General features: G+C 40.5%; 1 pseudogene; it reads left to right on the top strand.

Moving 5' to 3' along the window:
• The first annotated feature begins 342 nt into the window (after positions 1-342).
• LOC131837240 (ferritin light chain-like) lies at positions 343-1,189 on the top strand (annotated as a pseudogene).
• The last annotated feature ends 19,420 nt before the right edge of the window (positions 1,190-20,609 follow it).

The following is a 20,609-nucleotide window of genomic DNA, read 5'->3' as shown; positions in this document are numbered from 1 at the left end:
ATTCCATCTTGTTGAACCCAGAGTTTAGATTACATTTTTTAGAAGGTGACCTCTTACACCACCAAGATTATAAACATTCTAACTAAACTGAACACCAAAACATGTTTCACACAGCTTAAAAACAGGTTTACTCAGGCAGTGTTCTGGGAGGTCCCAGGGATCTGTCTTTTGCCTCAACAATGTTTGGTTGGAACAACCCTGGGGCATCCCTTCTACCAGTCTTCAACCAACCTCCAAACTTTCCTCCAGTCACAACCTTGGGAGCCATCATCTCGGCCAACCTCTGCCTCTGGGACCAGCCAGCACCCTATTTTGAGCTTAGCTCCTTATTATGGATCAACCATGAGCTCCCAGATTCATTAGGATTATTCCATTCATATGGAGGCCACCACCATGAGCTGCCTGGTCAACATGCCTCTGCCAGCCTCCTACACCTACCTTTCTCTGGGCTCCTATTTCAACCATGAGGATGTAACTGTGGAGGACGTGGGCCCCTTCTTCCTCAAGCTGGCTGAGGAGAAGCTGGAGGGTGCTGAACATCTCTGAAAGATGCCAAACCAGTGCAGTGACTATGCCCTCCTCGTCCAAGACATGCAGAAACCTTCCCAATTGGAGTGGGGATAAAGCCCATGATGCCATGGAAGCCACCTTGGTCCTGGAGAAGAACTGGAACCAGGCCTTTCTGGAGCTTCATGCCCTGAGTTCTGCCTGTGCAGACCCCCATCTTTCTGACTTCCTGGAGAACCACTTCCTGGGTGAAGAATTGAAATGCATCAAGAAGATGGGGACCACCTGACTCATCTCCGCAGCTTAGCTGCCCCCAGCTGGGCTAGGTTAGGATCTTGTCCAAAGACTCACCCTCAAGCACAACCCTGAAGCCCAGCGGCCTTTAAGGGGCCTCTCTGGCCACCCAATGATGCCAGGGCTTCTGCCCCAGTCTCTCCCTGCAGCCACTAGGCAGCTTTTTAACCACCCTGGAGCCCTCTCCCAAACCACACACCAAATCGAAATAAAGCTTTTTTGCAGGAAAAAACAACAACAACAACAAAAAAAAACAGGTATTCTCAATGTCCTAGAAAATTCTCCATCTAGAAATTTACTTGAAGAATATAATGAAAGACATACACAAAGATTTAGGTTTAAAGGCTGTATTAGGAAGAGAACACCTGGCACACTCAAACCAGGGTAATTCACATGGGGTTCATTTACCAAGAAATGGAGGGGCTGTAGGAAAACCACAGGGGATGGTACAGGTACCCAGGGCTGAGGAGGTGCAGAGGAAAAAGGACAAGGGAAGGATTGGTTCTGAGAAAGGGGAAGAAAGGATTGGCCATGTTGAGAACAGTGACCTTCAGTCGAGGAGCACAGCCAGCTCTAGGAGACCTCAGAAGGGGGGAGCCAGGGACTAATACCCTGATTTCAGTCTTGTCCTTGTCTCCAATCTCCTGCAGGACCTTGTGTTGGCTGAACCACACTGGAAACCAGAGGGCAAAGGAACCAGTCAATTTACTCCCTGAAGGAGAGCAGAGCTGAGAAAAGGATGGAAAAAAGTAGAAAGTGGATCTGGTGGAATAAACAAGAGATATCTGAAACGAAGTTGTTCATTGGAGCATCATTTGTAATATAAGATGGAAAGGAGCCTAAATGTCCCAGACAAGGGGGAAATTTTAACAAATTTAAGGTATATAGATAGATAGATAGATATCCCAATGGAACCATTGTCAATATTGATATAGAAAATGTCACACAAAAAAGAAAAGTTTATAAAATAACCCATACAATGTGCTTTACCTTTTGTTTTAAATACTATATATGGACACAGATATATGTATTTTATAAGTATATACATACACATATAATACAAGCATACACATTCGTACCAGAGAAAAGGTTTAGAGTGTATACATCAAGGTGTAAATGGTAGTTATCACAGAAAGCGTACAATTGCAGGTAATTTTATCTAGGGTTTGCTTTTTGTGTTCTGGCTGTTTCTTTTTCTTTCTTTCTTTCTTTCTTTTTTTTTTTTTTTTTTTGAACGGGGAAAGTTTAATATAAAGAATTATTAATTATGGCAGGGGATTGGAGTAATAAGGAGTCAGCCAGTAGGAAACAGAGCTCTAAAGAATATAAGAAGGGTAGATATGAGGGGTAGCCCCAACCCCAAGACCTGAGATAGAGGGTCCAAGGACCCTCTCCACCAAGAGCAGAGGAGAGGATTTGTTGGGCAGGTTGTGGTCAACCTGGGTTAGCAGGGAAGTTACTGTGTTGCTGTGTGGTCCAAACTGGCTCAAACTCTACTCTCTAGGGTGCTGGGGAGAGCTAATCAGAGGGAGGAGTCTGTCCAGAAGCATTCAATTGCAAAACTACTGGAGAGGTTGGGTATGTGTGTTGGGGAATTTTCTGGAGACAGGAGCCTGCCAATGCAGTACACTGGAACAAGGGAGGAGACTCCCTTCTGTCCACAAAGCAAGCTCCCTATACCGGTAAAGTTTAACATATGTATCTGCTGGCAAAGGAAAATATACAGGGGCTCATTGCCATTTTTGCAGAATGAGGAATGAAGTATGAATGTGAAGCAGAAAAGCAATAAATTGATAACTGGCATACGTTCCAAAACCTACCACCTAGGGATACTGTGTGGGAACACACACAGATATGCATATGGTTTTATAACCTGCTACTTTCTTGCAATAAATGCTGTGGGCATCTTTCCCTGTCAATAAATATAGATCTGCATCAACATTTTTCACTATTAAAAAGCACGTATGACCTTTGTTTTTTATAACTGATTCTCCACTGGTAAATATTTAAATTGCATTTTATTTTTACTATTCTAAACAATGCTATGTTGGACTTCCTTATTAATTTATTTATTTAGGTGCAAAATGATGGTTTTATTAAAGCATGGGTGTTCCAGGATTTTCTCTCTGTCAGTGCCTGTGGTTCTTGGTCACACCACTTCAAAGAATGAAGAGGTAGACCAGACAGAATGGTGAGCAGCAAAACAAGGTTTATTGAGCGATAGCATAGATATAGTACAAAGCTCCCGAGGAGGGAGGGAACCCGAGAGGGTTGTCCTGTGTTGAATTTCTTTAAATGATTATTTTCTCAAAATAAGTTATTAGAAGTTGAATTGTTGGATTCACAATCCTGTGTTAAATTGATAAGGGTACCTGTTGGCTACATTATCTACTTGATTTAGCAAAAAAAATCATTTTTCACTTTATGCACGTCTCAAAAATGTGTGAAAAAGTTGCCGCTTAAGACACCTGCTCTGGTATCCAGTCAAATAAGGTCAAACAACACTGTGGTTCCAGAATGAATTGCTCTGAGAGCAGGTAGACTGGCCAAGAAAGCTAACTGTCAAAGAGTGGACTTAACTCTGGCTCTTCACTAAAATAGCAAATAAAATAAAATAAAATAAAAAGAGGATCTTTTAAATTAATAAACTTTATTTTTTAGAGTAGTTTTCTTTAGGTTCACAACAAAATTGAGCAAAAGTACAGAGAATTTCCATATACCTCCTGCCCCCTCCACCTATGCACAAACTGCCCCATTCTCAACAACCTTCTCCTCAGTGACACATTTTTTCAAGTGATGAATCTACACAGACATGTTATTTTAATTCAAAGTTTATAGTTTAGGTTTCTACGAGTCTACATTACATTCACTCTTGGTTTTGTGCATTTTATGGGTTTTGACAAATGTATGATGAAATGTATCTACCATTGTGATATCATACAAAATAGTTTCACCGCCCTAAAAATCCTCTGTGCTTGGCCTATTTAACCTTCCTACCCGCCACTAATCCTTGGTGACCACTAATCGTATTACTGTCTCCATAGTTTTGCATTTTCCAGAATGTCATATAGTTGGAATTATACATTATGTAGTCTTTTCCGAGTGTCTTCTTTCGCTTAGTAATATACATTTACTTTTCCTCCATCACTCTTCATGGCTCGACAGCTCATTTCTTTTCAACACTGAATAATATCTCATTGTCTATATGTACCAGTTTATTTATCTACCTTGATGGCTTCCAAGTTTGGGCAATTATGAGTAAAACTGCTATAAACACCCATGTGCAGGTTTTTGTGTAGACAGAAGTGTTTTTGATTCATTTGGGTGAATACCAAGGAGTGCGATCGTTGGATCGTAAAAGAATGTTTAGTTTTGTAAGAAACTGCCAACCAGTCTCCCAAAGTGTTTCTATTATTTTGCATCCCTACCCGTAATGAATGGGAATTCCCACTGCTCCACATCCTCACCAGCATTTAGTGTCACCAGTGTTTTGCATTTGGGCCATGGTCATAGGTATGTATTCATATTTCGTTTCAGTGTCCAATTCTCTTATGGCATACAGTGGACATCTTTTCTTGTGCTTAGTTACCATCTGCGTATCATCTTTGGTGAAGTGTCTGTTAAGACCTTTTGCCCATTTTTAAATTGGGTTGCTTGTTTTCTTGTTGAGTTTTAAGAGTTCTTTGTATGTTGCAAATAACAGTCCTTTGTCGATGTATCTTTTGAAAATATTGTCTACTAGTTTGTGGCTTGTTTTCTCATTCTCTTGTTAGTGCCTCTCACCGAACAGAAGTTTTTAATTTTCATGAAGTCCAGCTTACCAGTTATTTCCTTCATGGATCATGCCTTTGGTGTTGTTTCTAAAAAGTATCATCACCTAAGATTGTCTAGGTTTCTTCCTATATTATCTTGCAGGAATTTCAGAGCTTTGCATTTTACATTTAGTGTTAATTTTGTAAAGGATATAAATTTTTGTAAAGGATATAAGGTCTGTGTCTAGATTATTATTATTATTATTTTTTGCATGTATGTGTCTAGCTGTTCTAGCATGTTGAAAAGAATACCTTTGCTCCATTATATTGCCTTTGCTCCTTTGGCAAAGATCAGTTGATTATATTTATGTGGTCCTGTTACTGGGCTCTCCTGTTCCATTCATCTATTTGTCTATTCTTTTAACAACATACTATCTTGATTATTATAGCTTTATCATAATTACTATGATAGCTTTATCATAAATCTTGAAGTTAGGCAGTTTCAGTCCTCCATTTTTGTTCACTTCCAATATTGTGTTGTCTATTCTGGCTCTTTTGTCTCTACATATAAACTTTACGATTAGCTTGTCTATATCCATGAACAACTTGCTGGGATTTTTATTGGAATTGCACTGAATCTGTGGATCAAGTTGGGAAGAATTGACCTCTTGACAATATTGAGTTTTCCTACCCATGAACATGAAATATTTCCATTTATTTAGTTCTTCTTTGATATTTTTCATTAGTTCTGTAGTTTTCCTCATAAATATTTTATTTAAATTTTGTTAGATTTATACCTGAGTATTTCATTTTTGGGGGTGCTTACATAAATGATAACATATTTTATTTTCCAGATGATATTGTTTCTTGTTCATATATAGGAAAACAATTGACTTTTGTATATTAACTTTGTACCCTGACACTTTGCTGTAATTGCTTATTATTCTAATAGTTTTTTGTTGATTAAATTTCCAGCAGAATAAAATGGAGCTATTTCACTCCTGTTCTTCAGCAAACCCTTTTCCCAACTTTATTGCTCATACTTTCTGGAGAATCTTATGCAATCTTCTCATTAAATATCTCTTCTTTATAGAATCCTTCCCTAGTTCCTAGGTCAGTTTAAGGACTCCTCATTTTATGTTCTTATAGATACTTGTTTTTGTCACAATGCTAATGCTTTACTTTTGTTACTAATTAAAACTCTGTCTGCTGGACTGCAGTGTCAAAATCACTGAAGTCAAGGACCTTGTCTTCCCTGTTCACCACTGATATACATAGTATAGAGTCTCAGTGCATGTTTGTTGAATGAATGAATACATGATTGTACCCTCCCTTCCAGTCACTACCAAAAAGCTGAATTATCCTATACTTGTCATACAGAGTCAAATCAGGACACTGAAACCACTCAAAGAATTTAAAGCAGATGGAACTCTCTACGGGTGAACTGGTAACCCAGGAGATGGAAGAAACTGAGAAGACCAGCAAGAAATATAAGTTACCCCCAATATTTGCAACAGCACAAAGGTCTTAGGACTTTCAGGTCGGAGGGACAATAGGAAGAACTGATATTACAGAACCCAGGGGCCTCAGTTCTGTAGGTCCAAGGAAGTTCAAGGAAGTGTGGTTCTTCTATTTAATCTGGGTCTTCTGTTTAATCTTGCAAGGCTGAAGTAAAGGGGCACGCAGGGCTGCAGTTGATTCTGGAAGTTCTGAAGAAGAATCTGATTCCATGCTCAGTCACGTTATTGGCATAATTCAACTCCATGCGGGTATAGGATTGATTGATGTCCCTATTTCTTTGCTGGATGTCAAACAGGGGTGATTCTTAATCTCTAGAGGCTGCCGATATTCCTTTTCGTGGCCCTCTTCCACTGTCTTCAAAGCCAGCAATGGCAGATCAAGTCATTCTCGTGCTTCGATCTCACAGACTTCCCCTTCTGACTCATTTCTCTCATTCCCCAGTAAGAAAAGGTTCTCTTTTTACGGGCTCATATGGTTAGAATGAGTCCACTTGGATAATTCACGACAATATCCCTATTTCAGGTCCATAATCCTAATCACATCTACAAAGCCCCTTTTGCCATATCACATTTTAACACTTTCACAGGTTCTGGGAATTAAAGAGTGGATATCTTTAGAGGATCATTATTCTGCTTCCCGTTGGCCAAACTCTGCTGGAATCTCATTGATACAAGGACCTAGGAAATAGGCCGGCAGAGCAGAAGTTTGAAGAAGGCATCTGAGAGCAAGCAGGCTTAGGTTCACCTCATTTTAAGATAACAGCATTTTTTTCTTCACCAACTAGGACTGGATTAACAGATAATTGGCCAGCTTTCTAGTTGCTATCAAATATAATGAATTAATCCCGTTTACTGTAAAATAAAACAGAACAATGATAACACATCCCGCAATGAGATGAATTCAAACATAATGCAATTGCCAATTGGTTTCCATAATCCTTCGAAACTTGTTTCCCAAACAGGGGCCAATTAAAATTCTTATCTTCTGCAGAGAAATATGGGAATGAAGGCTAGGTCAGGCAGGGAAATGGCAGACAGTTCCAGCCTTAAGAAGTACAGAGGTTGAAAGTGACTCCCTGGGGGTACAGTATATTCTTGGCTCAGTCTCTCCAGAGCAGGCCATCAAGACAATTGCCAACCAGCCGAGATTCCTGGAATCTTTCCTGCTGTCCTGGAAGACTCAGCCAGCCACAGGCCCCAGAATTATTTCTGGCAACGTCAATAAACTGCCACCAGGTGATAGCAAGCTCAGCAGAGACCAAGATAGAATGAAATGGCACTGTTGCATCCCTAGACCTCTCCGCTGCCCTATTCTGTCTGCATTGCGTGTCCACAGTCATGTCATTGACTGAATAACAAGATGCTGTGTTTTATACAGCTTAAGTTTTTGGACCCCAGAGGCCAGAGAGGGAGTATTTACAATATTTCAAAACTCCCCCATTTCCTTGCTTCTCATTAATAACTCTTTATGGGCAACCATACCTAAAAGGGAGCTTCAAATTTATTCATTTTTTAAGATTTTACTTATTTGTCAGAGAGAGAGAGAGAGAAAACAAGCAGGCAGAGAGGCAGGCAGAGGGAGAGGGAGAAGCAGACTCCCTGCCGAGCAGGGGACCGGATGCAGGACTTGATCCCAGGACTCTGGGATCATGACCTGAGTCAAAGGCAGATGCTTCACTGCCTAAGCCACCCAGGTGCCCCAAGGGAGCTTCAACTTGAACCTTTGTGAGAGCAAGGGAAGAATGGTTGACGATGATGGAACCAGCTCAGGAAGGAGCACACTGCCCTCCAGCATAAACACACTTGCCCCTTACCAGGGTGTCAAGGAGGAGACTGACTATAGACACCCAGTTTCCCGCTGAATGGAAACCCTTAGCAAGGATCACAGCACGGAGAAGAGTCTGCTCCGGTCTGACTTTTCATTTTGTACTGCCCCAGTTATTTCCTTTTTTTTTTTTTTTTAACTTCTACTTATTTATTTGACAGAGTAAGAGAGAGAGCATGAGCAGGGGGAGCAGCAGGCAGAGGGAGAAGCAGACTCCCCACTGAGCAGGGACACTGATGTGGGACTCAATCCCAGGGCCCTGGGATCATGGCATGAGCTGAAAGGATTCTCTTATCCGACAGAAGTTCCCAGGCGCCCCTGTGTTGCCCCAGCTCCATATCACTGTGCCCCTTCTCTCTTGAACCACTCAGATCAACAGTATGTTGTCACTTTCTTGTATCTTGGGCCTTTTGCAGAAAAACTCAGTCTTTCTTTGCTGTGGTTATTTAAAATTCACCTGAAGGACCCTTCTTGAAGGAATTCATTCCCTACAATATGCCATACAGATGCAGACCTCTATTACCTAGGAATGCTTCTTCTCTCTATTCTCCCAGCTAAGAAGTTTCTTCTCCCGCTAGAATGAATTCCCTGCATTCTCTGGTCAGTCACCTAAAGAATATGCTCTCAGTTCCGATCTTGTGTTCCCATACTGCCAACTACCAAAGGGTTAAGTTCTCCTTTAGTGGAAAGGGAAGTTTTCTGATTGAGGTCTGAGCTGAAAACCAATGCCTCTTAGGACAGGGACTTGTGTTATGTGATCTTTAAAATTAGCACTTTGACATTTTTCCCAGCTGCTGAAGCTTGAATTCTTTTTTAAATTTTATTTTAGAATTTACGCACAGTAAACTTTACCCCCTTCAGTATACAGTTCTATGAGTTTTGACAAATAGAGTACATAACCACCACCACAGTCAAGATTCAGAGCAGTTCCATAATCCCAAAAAACTCCCTTATGTGGTTCCTTTACAATCGACCCCTCCCAATCCCTGACAATTACTGAGCTTTTCTCAGTCCCTCTAGTTTTGCCTTTTCAAGAACGTTATATAAATGACATCATAGAGCCTTCTGAATGGTTTCTTTCACTGAGCATAATGCATTTGACACTTATTCACATTGTGTGATATACACACAATATACATTGTGTGATCAATAGCTCATTCCTTGTTATCACTAAGTAGTAATGCATTGTATGGGGTATTAGTTTCCTATGGCTGCTGTAACAAACTCCCACAGACTTGATGGCTTAAGACAATGTACTTTCTCATAGCTCTGGAGGCCAGAAGTCTGAAATCAGTATCACTGGGCCTGAATCAAAGGGGTGGCAGGGCCTTTGGACGCTTCAGGGAAGTAGTCCTTCCTGGCTTTTTCTGGCTCTAGGTGGTGGCCAGAAAACTTTCTCTATGGCCACATCACTCCAATCTCCAGCTTTATGGTTGCTGTGACCCCTCTTGTGTCAATCTGGAGTCGAACCTCCCTTCACATTTCTCTTACGAGCATGCACGTGGATTCCCCCCGTCTCAAGATACTTGATCATATCTGCTCTCTTTTTGCCATATGAGGCAACATTCAGAGGTTCCAGGTTTTAGGACATGGATATCCTCAGGCATGCCATTATTCAGCTTCCCACATATGGCTATGCCACAAAGTACTTATCTGGTTACACTGGAGGACATTTGGGTCATGCCCAGTTTGGGACAATTATGAATAAAGCTGCTATAAATATTTGCATAAAGGTTTTTGTGGGAACATAAATTTTCATTTCTTTTGGGTAAATACATAAAAGTGGGATTGCTGAGTCAAATAGTAGTGTATGTTCAAGTTTAGAAGTGGTCAAATTGCAGGGCACCTGGGTGGCTTAGTTGGTTAAGTGTCCAACTCTTGGAACACCTGGGTGGCTTAATAACTGGTTAAGCATCTACCTTCAGCTCAGGTCATGACTCCAGGGTTCAGTGAACACGTCCCACATCAGGCTTCTTCCTCAGCAGGAGCCTGCCCCACCCCCCATGTGCCACCTGCGCCCCACCCCCCACTGTGTTCTCTCTCTCTTTCTCTCATTCTGATAGATAGATAGACAGACAGATGATAGACAGATAAAAATCTTAAAAAAAAAGTGTCCGACTCTTGATTTTGGTTCAGGTTATGATCTCTGGGTTGTGAGATTAACTCTGCCTAAGATACTCTCTTTCCCTCTCTATCTCTCTGGCTCACGCCTCTGAAAATAAAAAGAAAGGAAAAAAAGAAAAAAGAAAAGAAAAGAAGAAATGCTCAAGCTGCTTCCAAAGTGGCTATACCATTTCACATTCCCTTTGTATATGAACTCCAATTTCTCCACCTCCCTGTCACCCCTTGGTATTATCAGTGTTCCTGATTTTAGTCATTCTAGTAGTATTTAGTGGTGTTTCCTTATGGTTTTAATTTGTTCTTCTGAGCATTTTTTTCGTGTGTTGAAATGTTAATGTTGCATCATTTCATGCACTCTCTTACTTGGCTATATTTTTATGGAGCTCTCTAAATGTGCTTTAGTGATGATTTAGAAATAATTAACCACTTAATAGGCAAAATTCTTAGAATCATTAACTTCTCAGGAAATTAAAACTACTGAGTAACTTTCAATGTAGAGGAATACTATCAAAATGAATCAATACAGCAACCAAAACCAAATAACTGACTAAAAAAATGGGCAGAAGATCTGAATAGATATTTTTCCAGAGAAGATATACAAGAGAGGTGAGTCAGCTGCACTTGGGCATGGGGAAAAACAAAACAAGACAAACACAAATCAAAACAAAACAAGAAAGAAAAGGAAAAAAGACCTACAGATGGCCAACGTGCTCGAGAAGAGATGTTCAACATCGCTGATGATTAGGGAAATGCAAATCAAAACCGCAACGAAGGGGGTGCCTGGGTGGCTTAGTCCGGTAAGTGTCTGCCTTCAGCTCAGGTCATGATCCCAGGGTTCTGGGATCGAGTCCCACATCGGGGTCCTTGCTCATCAGGGAGTCTGCTTCTCTCTCTGCCTCTGCCTTGCCTCTCTGCCCACTTGTGCTCACTTTCTTCTGTGTCAAATAAAGAAATAAAATCTTTTTTAAAAAACCATAATGAATTATCACCTCTCACCTATTCAAATGGGTATTATCAAAAAGATAAGAAATAACGAATGTTGGAGAAGATTTAGAGAAAAAGAAACACTTGCAGACCATTGGTGGGATTGTAAACTGGTGTAGTCACTGTGGAAAACTGTGGATATTCTCTAAAAAATTCCAAATAGAACTGTATGATCCAGCTATTCCACTAATGAGGTTTTATCCAAAGAATATGAAAACACGAATTCAAAAAGATATATGCGTCCCTATGTTCACTGCAACATCCTTTACAATAGCCAAGGTATGGAAACTACACACACACACACACACACACAGGAATAATACTCAGACATAAAAAAAGAATAAGATCTCACCATTTGCAACAACATGAATGGAGCTTAAGGGTAGTATGCTACATGGAAAGAAATCAGAAGGAGAAACACAAACACTGTATGAGTTCACTCACATGTGGAATCTAAAAAACAATGAAAATGAACAAACAGAACAAAACAAAACAAACTCACTGATACAAAGAACAGATTGCTAGTTGGACAAAGGGGTTAGGGGATCCTTATGATAGGGTGATGGATGGTAGCTAGATTTTGCAGGCTGACCATTTTGGAGTATATACAAATGCTGTATTGTTATTATTATGCTGAATTATAATGCTGTATACCTAAAACTTACATAATTTTAAAAAAATGAGTCTGCATTATTCATAAAATATACCCAAGGTGTATGGTTAGTATGAGATAATTAGCAAGATGATTGGTAAATAGTATGTCTATGAGACACATGTGGTTTTTTTTCATCTTGATGAACCTGTTTGCATTAGGAATCTATATGCACTACAATAATTCAGGAGTGTTCCCTTTGAAAAAGTGGCTGTGATATGATACATCTACCTCAGGAAGTCCATATAATTAAGTCTTCAGGGCATGCATGGATGTGAAGTCTAACAAACAAAATTTGCTTTACAGTAAATTTTTTAACCATGGAAAAACTTCCTCTGAAACCGCCAGAAACCCCAAATATCCCCAGGGTCTGCTGAAGGACCTGGATAATAATAAGAGCCATTTGAATACCAATCAATTCTCTATCGAATGCCAGAACTCTCATAGACTAGTTCATGCATAAAATATGCCTTCATGTTTCCAATAGCTTCAGGATAAATTTCCTGTGCCAGAGAAATAAAAGAGACAAGACAACTATTTCAAGAGGCGGGGAAGATGGGGGAGGCAAAGACAGTACAAAGGACTCAAGTGTAAAATTTTATTCTCTTTAAAAAAATTATTAGGATATTTAGTTAGCAAAAATAGTTGTAACAATAGTGTTCCAGTAACCTTGTCAGAGATGTTAATAACAGTAATAATTATAGAAACTCTCTTTTCTTACATGTTTACACTGTTTTGCCACACAGTATTGTAGTACATGGTATAAATTTATTCATTTAGTCCTTACAACTCCCCTAAGAGTAGGTGCTATCTTAATCCCCATTGTAGGGAAGAGGCCACTGAGATATAAAGAGGTTATATCACCTGCCCAAGGTCCCAGGGGAGGATTAGTAGTCAAATGGAGGTGGACAGTCCCCACTACATCAGAGGACAGCTGTCCAGAAGCTGATACTGTATCTACTGAGCTTGGCTAGGACCAGCCTGACCTGTAGGGGTTTTTGAAATGCTGGTTCCCAGGCCTCTGCCCTGGGGTTCTAGTTCAATTGGTCTGGAACCTGCGCTGTTTTTGCAGGTTCCCTGAGTGATTCTGAACATTAGCTGGGTTACCAACATCAGGTCAGTTTCCCATTGGTAATTTGGTGATGCCTTTTTGCTGGTTCTAAACCACCCAGTAGAGAGACCATAGACTTTTCAAGGATGGTTATTAAGTTCCTCGTCACGGTGATGAGGGGTTAAGACAACACATACTCTGGCTTTTAGACGTATAATTTGTCAAAGGCAGATTACTACTTTCTTTTAAAAGTTGGAAATACTATGAGTAAGAGTCAGGTTTCATACTTAAACATCATACATCTCATATCTGAGCTCATCTTCATTTAAAATCTATTTTTAGTGTTATCCATATTATACATCTATATTTAGTCCTCTGATAAAACTTATAGTCACATTATTTATTCTCATGGTTTTCCCCAAATGCTGGCGATAACCAATTTCGTATTTCTGCCGCAGACCTTAAACTCCTGACCTGAATATCCAACAGCATATTAGACATTTCTTCCCGGAAGAAGAGGCTCTGATTGAACTTGCCTGAAACAGATATCCATACACCACACCCCAACCAAACCTGTTGTTTCTTCTACCTTCCCTTGGCAATCGGCCCCACCACCCACTCAGTAATGCAAGCCAGCAGCAAGGAGTCATTTGGCTTCTACACTTTCTCCCACTCCCACAACCAATAATCACCTACTTCTCGTGGCCTCTCCATTCTCACGGCCACTGTGTCACTCCATGTCCCATCACCTCTTTCCTGGACAGTGCAATGGTCTGCCTCCCAGCCCCCTTTCTCTGGGCTACCCTGTTGCTTTCCATTTCTCTTCTTTCTTTTTGTGGAAGAAGGTGTAGGCTTTGGATCTAAGCTTAAATGTTTCTAATGTTATATGTCAAATATACAACTGAGTCCAGAGAACAAACAACTGTGTTCTACCAGTTTTATCAAATCCCTAATGATGTGGGATACAGAGGCAGAAGAAAAATTATTAAATTTCCTTACTACCTACAGCCCACTGACAAGTCCTTAAAACAGGCAGAGTGACATTCCTCTAGGGACTCAACTGCCTTGATGTTAATAAGGGCAAAAGGCAATCCTAGCCTGAGCTGCCCTCCCCTCCCCCCCCCCCCCGCCCACCCCCACCGTCCTGTAAGTCTACTTTAACGTATAAAAATTCCTTTGAAAACTTCCTTTATCTCAAAACCCCCAAGCATTTGGCCCACCAATATACATCTGAAGGGTCTCATGACTAAGGTTTTATTAGACGGTAATAAATGACCTTTTCTCACCAATGGCTAGTATGCTCAAGGACTTGGAAACCTTGCTTCCAAAATTCCTTAGAGACTTACGCTATCCCAGACCCCCTCCCAACTTGGAAGTTTATAATGGACCACTTCTCATGACCCCAGTGCAGCTTTCTGCCCACGGGTCCTGTCCCCATGCTTTAATAAATCACCTTTTTTGCACCAAAGATGTCTCAAGAATTTTTTCTTGGCCATCAGCTTCAAACTCTAACATCTTTCCTAGATCACTTACCACTGCCTTATTTGCCATTTTGTTTAAAGAAATGAAAATATCCAGCTACAGATATAGCTATAAATACAGCTAAGATAAAGATATTTAAGCGCACCTTGACTGGCCTGCCCCATCCCAAGTGCCTCCTTCCCCAGCGCTCTGTCATGAATGGGCTATTATCATGTGTGTCTTGTGCTTTCTCTAGATATTTATGCATTGGTAAACAGTTCAGCGCATTGCTTTGTAGGTTTTTAAACTTTCTGAAAGACCTCCTGCTATATATTCCCTCTGCAACTCACTTCTTTCATACCATTTTGTTTTTTCTTCCTGTTGACATGTGTTGCCCTAATTCATTCACTTTAACTACCATATGGTACACATTCTGTGATGATACCACAATTTATTTATTTATTCTCTGTTGAAGGACGTTTAGGAATTTTGCTGCTGCAAACAGTGCAGCGCTGGTCTCTTTGAGCAGATACTGGAGAGGCTCTTTAGGCTATATTCTCAGGAGTGGCATTACTTTCCTGCTCTCCTGAGCCAGGGAGACAAACCATTTCCTGCCGCTCTGTAATCTAACTGCTGCCAGAGTCATTTTTCTGAAATGCAAATCTGCTTCTGTCACTCTCTTGCCTAAGTCCCTCTGATGGAAACAAACCCGCCATTCCTCAGTAAGATTCTCAACCCCCTCTCCTCCCCCACATCCGACCGTGCATCTTTTGCTAGACTTCTCTCCTACTCCCCACACCAAATGCCCAGCCAGGCTCTGCTCCCTCAGAATCTCTCCCTGTTTCCCCTCTCCCCTCCTCTTGCCTGTTCTTCTCTTTCCAGGACTGACCCATCCTTTCATGCCATTCCCTCCATCTTTCCAACCAGGAAACACCTAACTGCTTTTCGAGGGTCATCTACTCACTGGAAGCTTTCCTCAACCTGCCAGCAGTCACCAGTTGGAATCCCGGTTCTTCCACTCACTGACTTGGGCAAATCTTTTAACGTCCCTGAGCTCAATGTTCTCATCTACTAAATGAAGGTAACGATAGTGCCGACCTCAAACACCTACCATCAAATGTGATCCTGGATACAGAGCATTTCATTCGTATGGTGCTTGACAAGGAATGTTTTCTTCCATTCTTTTGTCTATTAAAGTATCTTAGAATTATTATTAGTTTTTTGGGGGCTGTTAGTTATTTCTTTATGCCTCCCCTTCCTATTCGTATCAGCACCAGCACAGGGCGTGATATAGAGAAGGACACAATAGCTGTTGAGTGAATAAATGAGGGAGTCTTTGGGCTCTCAGAGATGTTAGTTTAAAAAAAAAAAAAAAAAAAGGAAGAGAGAGATTTAATACTTTGTCATGGATGGTGTCTTATTTCCACAGACCAATTCAATCTCTGGTGACATAATCCTTGTTTTCCTTTTCCAGTCAGAGCTTTCTTACAATAGCTTCCTGCCCATTTCTTTAAGTTGGTAATGATCTATGCAAGCCAATCAGTAAAGAGTGTCAAAAGAATTTATTTTGTCATTTGTTTATTGCCTAGGGAAAGGGTTTGCTTTAAAAGAAAATCAAACCCCCAAAAGCATTGTGGTTCATTTGGTTTTGTTTCTCACTACGATCTTATTGAGGTATAAGTTAGTACTGAGAATTTCAGTTAAAGTCCGCAGATATGTGAATGTAAATTCAACATTAGATAATGCAAATACAGATGCTTCTGACCTAGAAAGGAGAGTGATTGGAAAGGAGGCATGTGGATAGGGAGACATTATTTTTCTTCTCTTCCTCTGCTTTGGACCCCATCAGCACTTAAAAACTGGGGGCAAGCCTCTCTATGGAGTGCTCTAGGTTTCCTCAAACATTCTGGACAGCCCAAACCAGCCTCTCCCCTTGGTTTCTGCTCAGTTGCCCTGCCCTCGCCATGCGGCTCCCTCCCTTCAGTACAGCGACTCTCTCTGCACCCCTGGATCATTGGAGCCCAGGAAAGAGCTCCATCCTCAAGGTTCCTGCTCCTTGCATGCCCCGTGTCAACCCCAGCAGCAGGCCCATCTCACAGGGACCCCTCTCCTGAAGCCAGTACTCTGACTTCTGAAATTCAAGTTTAATAGGACCTCTTGTATTTTTATCTGCTAAATCTAACCCAAAACAGAGGCAGAGCTCTTAACCCCAGGAATGGTAAATCCTACCTTAGTCTTGGGGTAGCCCCAATTCTAAATCACTCATGATCTTTTCACTCGCCTTGGTTAATGATTGGTCTCTTTATAGTTACTCAAGTAGGATTAGCCAGAGGAGGGGAAATCTACCAAGAGGAAATGCCTTATGAGAAATCCCTGTGCTTTTCCATCTTCGGGATGCTTTGAAAACAGTGATCAGAGGTATAATAGTCATCTTTTTAGCAGAAGACAACAAACGAAGAAAAAGAATCATCCAACCAGTGATTCTCAAAGTGTGGCCCAGGGACTTTGGGATCCTTCAGGTCCTTTCAGGGGTCCTCAAGGTCATCTGTGTGAGACCAGAATTCCCTCGATCCTCCAACAAATGACCATGGCCCAACAGATTGATTTCAGAAGAGTGGAGAATCTACTTGTTCTTTATTAAGCCAAAGATTAAAGAGATTCGCAAAACACTAATCTTCTCACTGATTTGCTTTTTATTTTGAAAGCATAGTTTTTTGTTTGTTTGTTTGTTTTTGTTTTTGTTTTCATAAAAACATGTCAACATGTAATGGGCTTATCACTATTTTCAAATGAGCAAATAAATAATTTTTTAAATGTGTAAATTCTCTTCCATGGTAAATATCAATAGATATAAACCACATAAACAAAAACTCTTTGGGGATCCTCAAGAATCTTTAAGAATGTAAAGAGGTTTTGGACCAGGAATTCTGACCCAGACAGTATTCTGACAGCAACTGATGAGGCTCAGCAGATGTCAATTGCCATAATCCTCTGGATTTCTTACGAGGAGAGAAATTAACCCTTGTTTATTTGATAAGGAGCTGATCACAACTTGAAATGATTTATGAGCTAACTCAATAATGAGTAGTCATGGCTAATGCATTATTTAAAACTGATCAATTGAAAAGACAATTTTAATCACTCATGGTTATTGGCTAGTAATAAAATGAAGTAATAAAAGGACAAGGTCACAAGCACATGAAATACATTTTGCAGAAAGAAAGAGCAGCACAAATCAAAATCTTTCAAAGGCACGAGAGGGTAACTAGAAAATTCGCCTCATGATTTTCACGGACAGCCAGTCTGCCCACCTTTAGGGAGGTATCTCCATAATAAATATGCAGTATTTACATTAAATACATGGTATTAAATACAGAATAATTAAAAACAAAGTAGCTATTCCATAGTCCTGACCTAAGAAATTTACCTTGAAGGCTTTTAAGCCTTATTTAGACTCTTTGATCTTGAAGCTTCTTAATTATGGATACCAGGTTTGTGCTCTTTTTTTCATTGCATTTAACTTTCTGAGCTCCTTAATTTTGACACATAATAATTACCTTATTCTTGTAAAACACCTGTGACTTCCCTTAAGCTCTCGCCCTTTCCACCTGTGCCTTTGTTCACTGAGCACCCATTTGCACAGTATTCACGATAAGACAAGTGTTGCCAAATTGTTGCATGAAGTATTCTTGATTCTTCTCCGTTTTAAGAACAAAGGCTTAACTTCCTGTCACCTCAACAACAGCAAAACAAAACAAAACAAAAACAAATACCTATGGTGCACATGCAGTTAGCAGCATCGAAGCTAATATAAGTTATAAATTTGGTCTCTATTTGCATGAAACTACGGATTAAGGTTTTGGGGCATAGAGAGAAGAATAAAAAGTCTTGGATTCAGGTTGCTGTGCTTCTGAAAACCATCTAAGAGTATGAAACGCTGCCTTAGGCCATTAAACTGATGAAAGTAAACCACTGTCAATATGTTTTTACAGTTTCACACTTGTTTATTCTGGAAGGAACATACAACCACTGCATTCTAACTGTAAATGCTTGTTGGTAAAATGTAGTCAATCTGGCATTAAATGAAAAATTGTTAGCTAGCTTTTTCTATTCAGAGAGCCCTGTAGCCTTCAAGGACTACTTTAAAAGAGGAATCAAATGGCTGTCTTTAATTTTGCATTTTTAAAAAGATTGTAATTAATTGATTGATTGATTGATTGATTATTTATTTATTTATTTAGAGCAAGAGAAGGGGCAGAGGGAAGGGGAGAAGCAGACTCCCCACCGAGCAGGGAGCCCAATGCAGGGCTCAGTCCCAGGACCTCGAGATCATGAAGAGGGCCAGAGGCAGACGCTTAACCAACTGAGCTACCCAGTACCCCATTACTTTTGCATTCTAAAATAATTTTCAAAGACGAGTCACACTCCTTCCCATGTGCTAATAAGAAAACTTGGTAAAGCTGGACTTCAATCTTTTATGAACACTGTGGTAAAATACACGTAACATAGAATTTCCATCTTAACCATTTTTAAGTGTACAATCTCGTAGTCGTGTGACCAATCTCTGGAATTTCTGTATCTTACTTACAAAACTGAAACTCTCCACTCATTGAACAATAAGTACATGTCTTTCCCTTCCCCCATGCCCCTGGCAACCACCATCCTCCTTTCTATGTATGTGACTATTCTAGATACTTCATGGCAGTAAAACCATACAATATTTACTATCTTGTGACTGATTTATTTTAGCATAATGTCCCCAAGATTCATCCATGTTACAATATGTGTCAGAATTTCTTCCCTTTTAAAAAACTTCAGTTCTCTATTGTATTATTGTAAAGGCCTGTTTTAGGCTACCTTGGTATCAGTAAGAAGGAAGAGAGAGAAATATACTGTTTTAAAATAGTGGTTTTCTTAATCAACATTAAATGAACTGTGTATATGTACACACACACAGACACACACACGGACACAGAGTGTGTGTATTTACACTATAATGACCCTATAAGATAATGAAGTCAAGAGATATTCAGAAGTAACATTTAATACTTTAAGTAACGCAAGGATTTGCTATGTAGGGAGGAGAGAGACTACAAACATGAAGCACCCCGTCACAGAAGACAGGTCCCATCCCCCCCCCCCCCAAGAGAGCTATACTTTCTCAGCCCACATGTTGGCCAACAAAGAACAGAGGTTTTACTCAGTAGCCCTGCTTTCCGTGGAAATTTCCTTTTCTGTAAAGTTTACACGGAGGAAGATGGTCTCAGGGTCCCAACGTGAAGGGACAACAGTGTTTTCAAAACTTAACAGCAATGCACAGTTTTGTGTGTATCTGCCCATTAGCATGTTCCAAGATATGAAAAAGAAAATTCACCAATGGGCCAGTTATGAATTATTAGACTGAATTCATGAAATTGCCAATATTTTATTTACCATTTTGACCTGCAAAAACAGCCATTTCACGTCATTCAACTTAATAAAATCCTACTTCTTATCTTCTTTATCTACCAGAGAATCAATGGAAATGCATTTTACAATAAAACAAAAAGCGTGACTAAGCAGGGAAGAGGGCAAGCAACAGATTCAGGAGACCCAGTTTGCCTCCGGGCTCTGTCTCTTTGTGGGTGTGTGGACTTGGGCAGGCCTTGCCTTTCTGGGCCTCCTGAACCATAAAATGTGGATGAGAATACCTCTCTTAAAAGGTTGCGAGGCGACAATGAGATAAAATACTTCAAGTTTGGTTTGACAGATTGCCTGGACTTAGTAAGCTTCAATTACTGCTATTATTGCAACAAAACCCCAACAAGTTTCACAGGTGATGACGTCTATAAGGTAAGGTAATTTCAAATATGAGAGTTGGGCTCAATTTTGCTACTCTATGTTGAGAGACTCTGAAATCATAGCAAAGCACAGCCAAGAACCATAATCCTCGAGGTCAGTTTCCAGCACATTTCCAAGCACCGACTGCTCTCCTCTCCAGAGTTCATGTCCTCCAGAGCTGCACGTGCCAGAATGGCCTGGCATGGCTGATTTTGGGTACTTCCATGAAAGAATGCCATAGAATCCAAGGATGAAATGACTCTCAGTTGTGATTTTTGAGCTTTCTGCCTCTCTGGAAATCAGCTGGCTTCTAGTCGCTCCATTTCTTGTGCAGCCAATACAGAATGAAATGCTCATGTTGTCATTCAGAAATTAAGCATCTCCTAGAGGATCCCCAAGAGGGGTGCACATCAGTATTTAACAACCGGCGAGTCCAATCACAGGAACGGCTTGGAATAATCTGTTCCTCACTGCTCAAAGACCTCAAGCCCTCTCAAAAGTCAGACTTGTCAAATGAGGAAATTAAAAAGCTGCATCGCATTCAGCTAGCTGTTTCATTTTCGTTGAGGGCCAGAGCTCTCTCTTCCCTCTGAGGTCCCCTGTGTTAGCTTAGCACACATAT

Source organism: Mustela lutreola, chromosome 7, assembly GCF_030435805.1.
Source record: "Mustela lutreola isolate mMusLut2 chromosome 7, mMusLut2.pri, whole genome shotgun sequence".
NCBI lineage: Eukaryota > Metazoa > Chordata > Mammalia > Carnivora > Mustelidae > Mustela > Mustela lutreola.
This window is presented reverse-complemented; position numbering and strand designations above follow the sequence as displayed.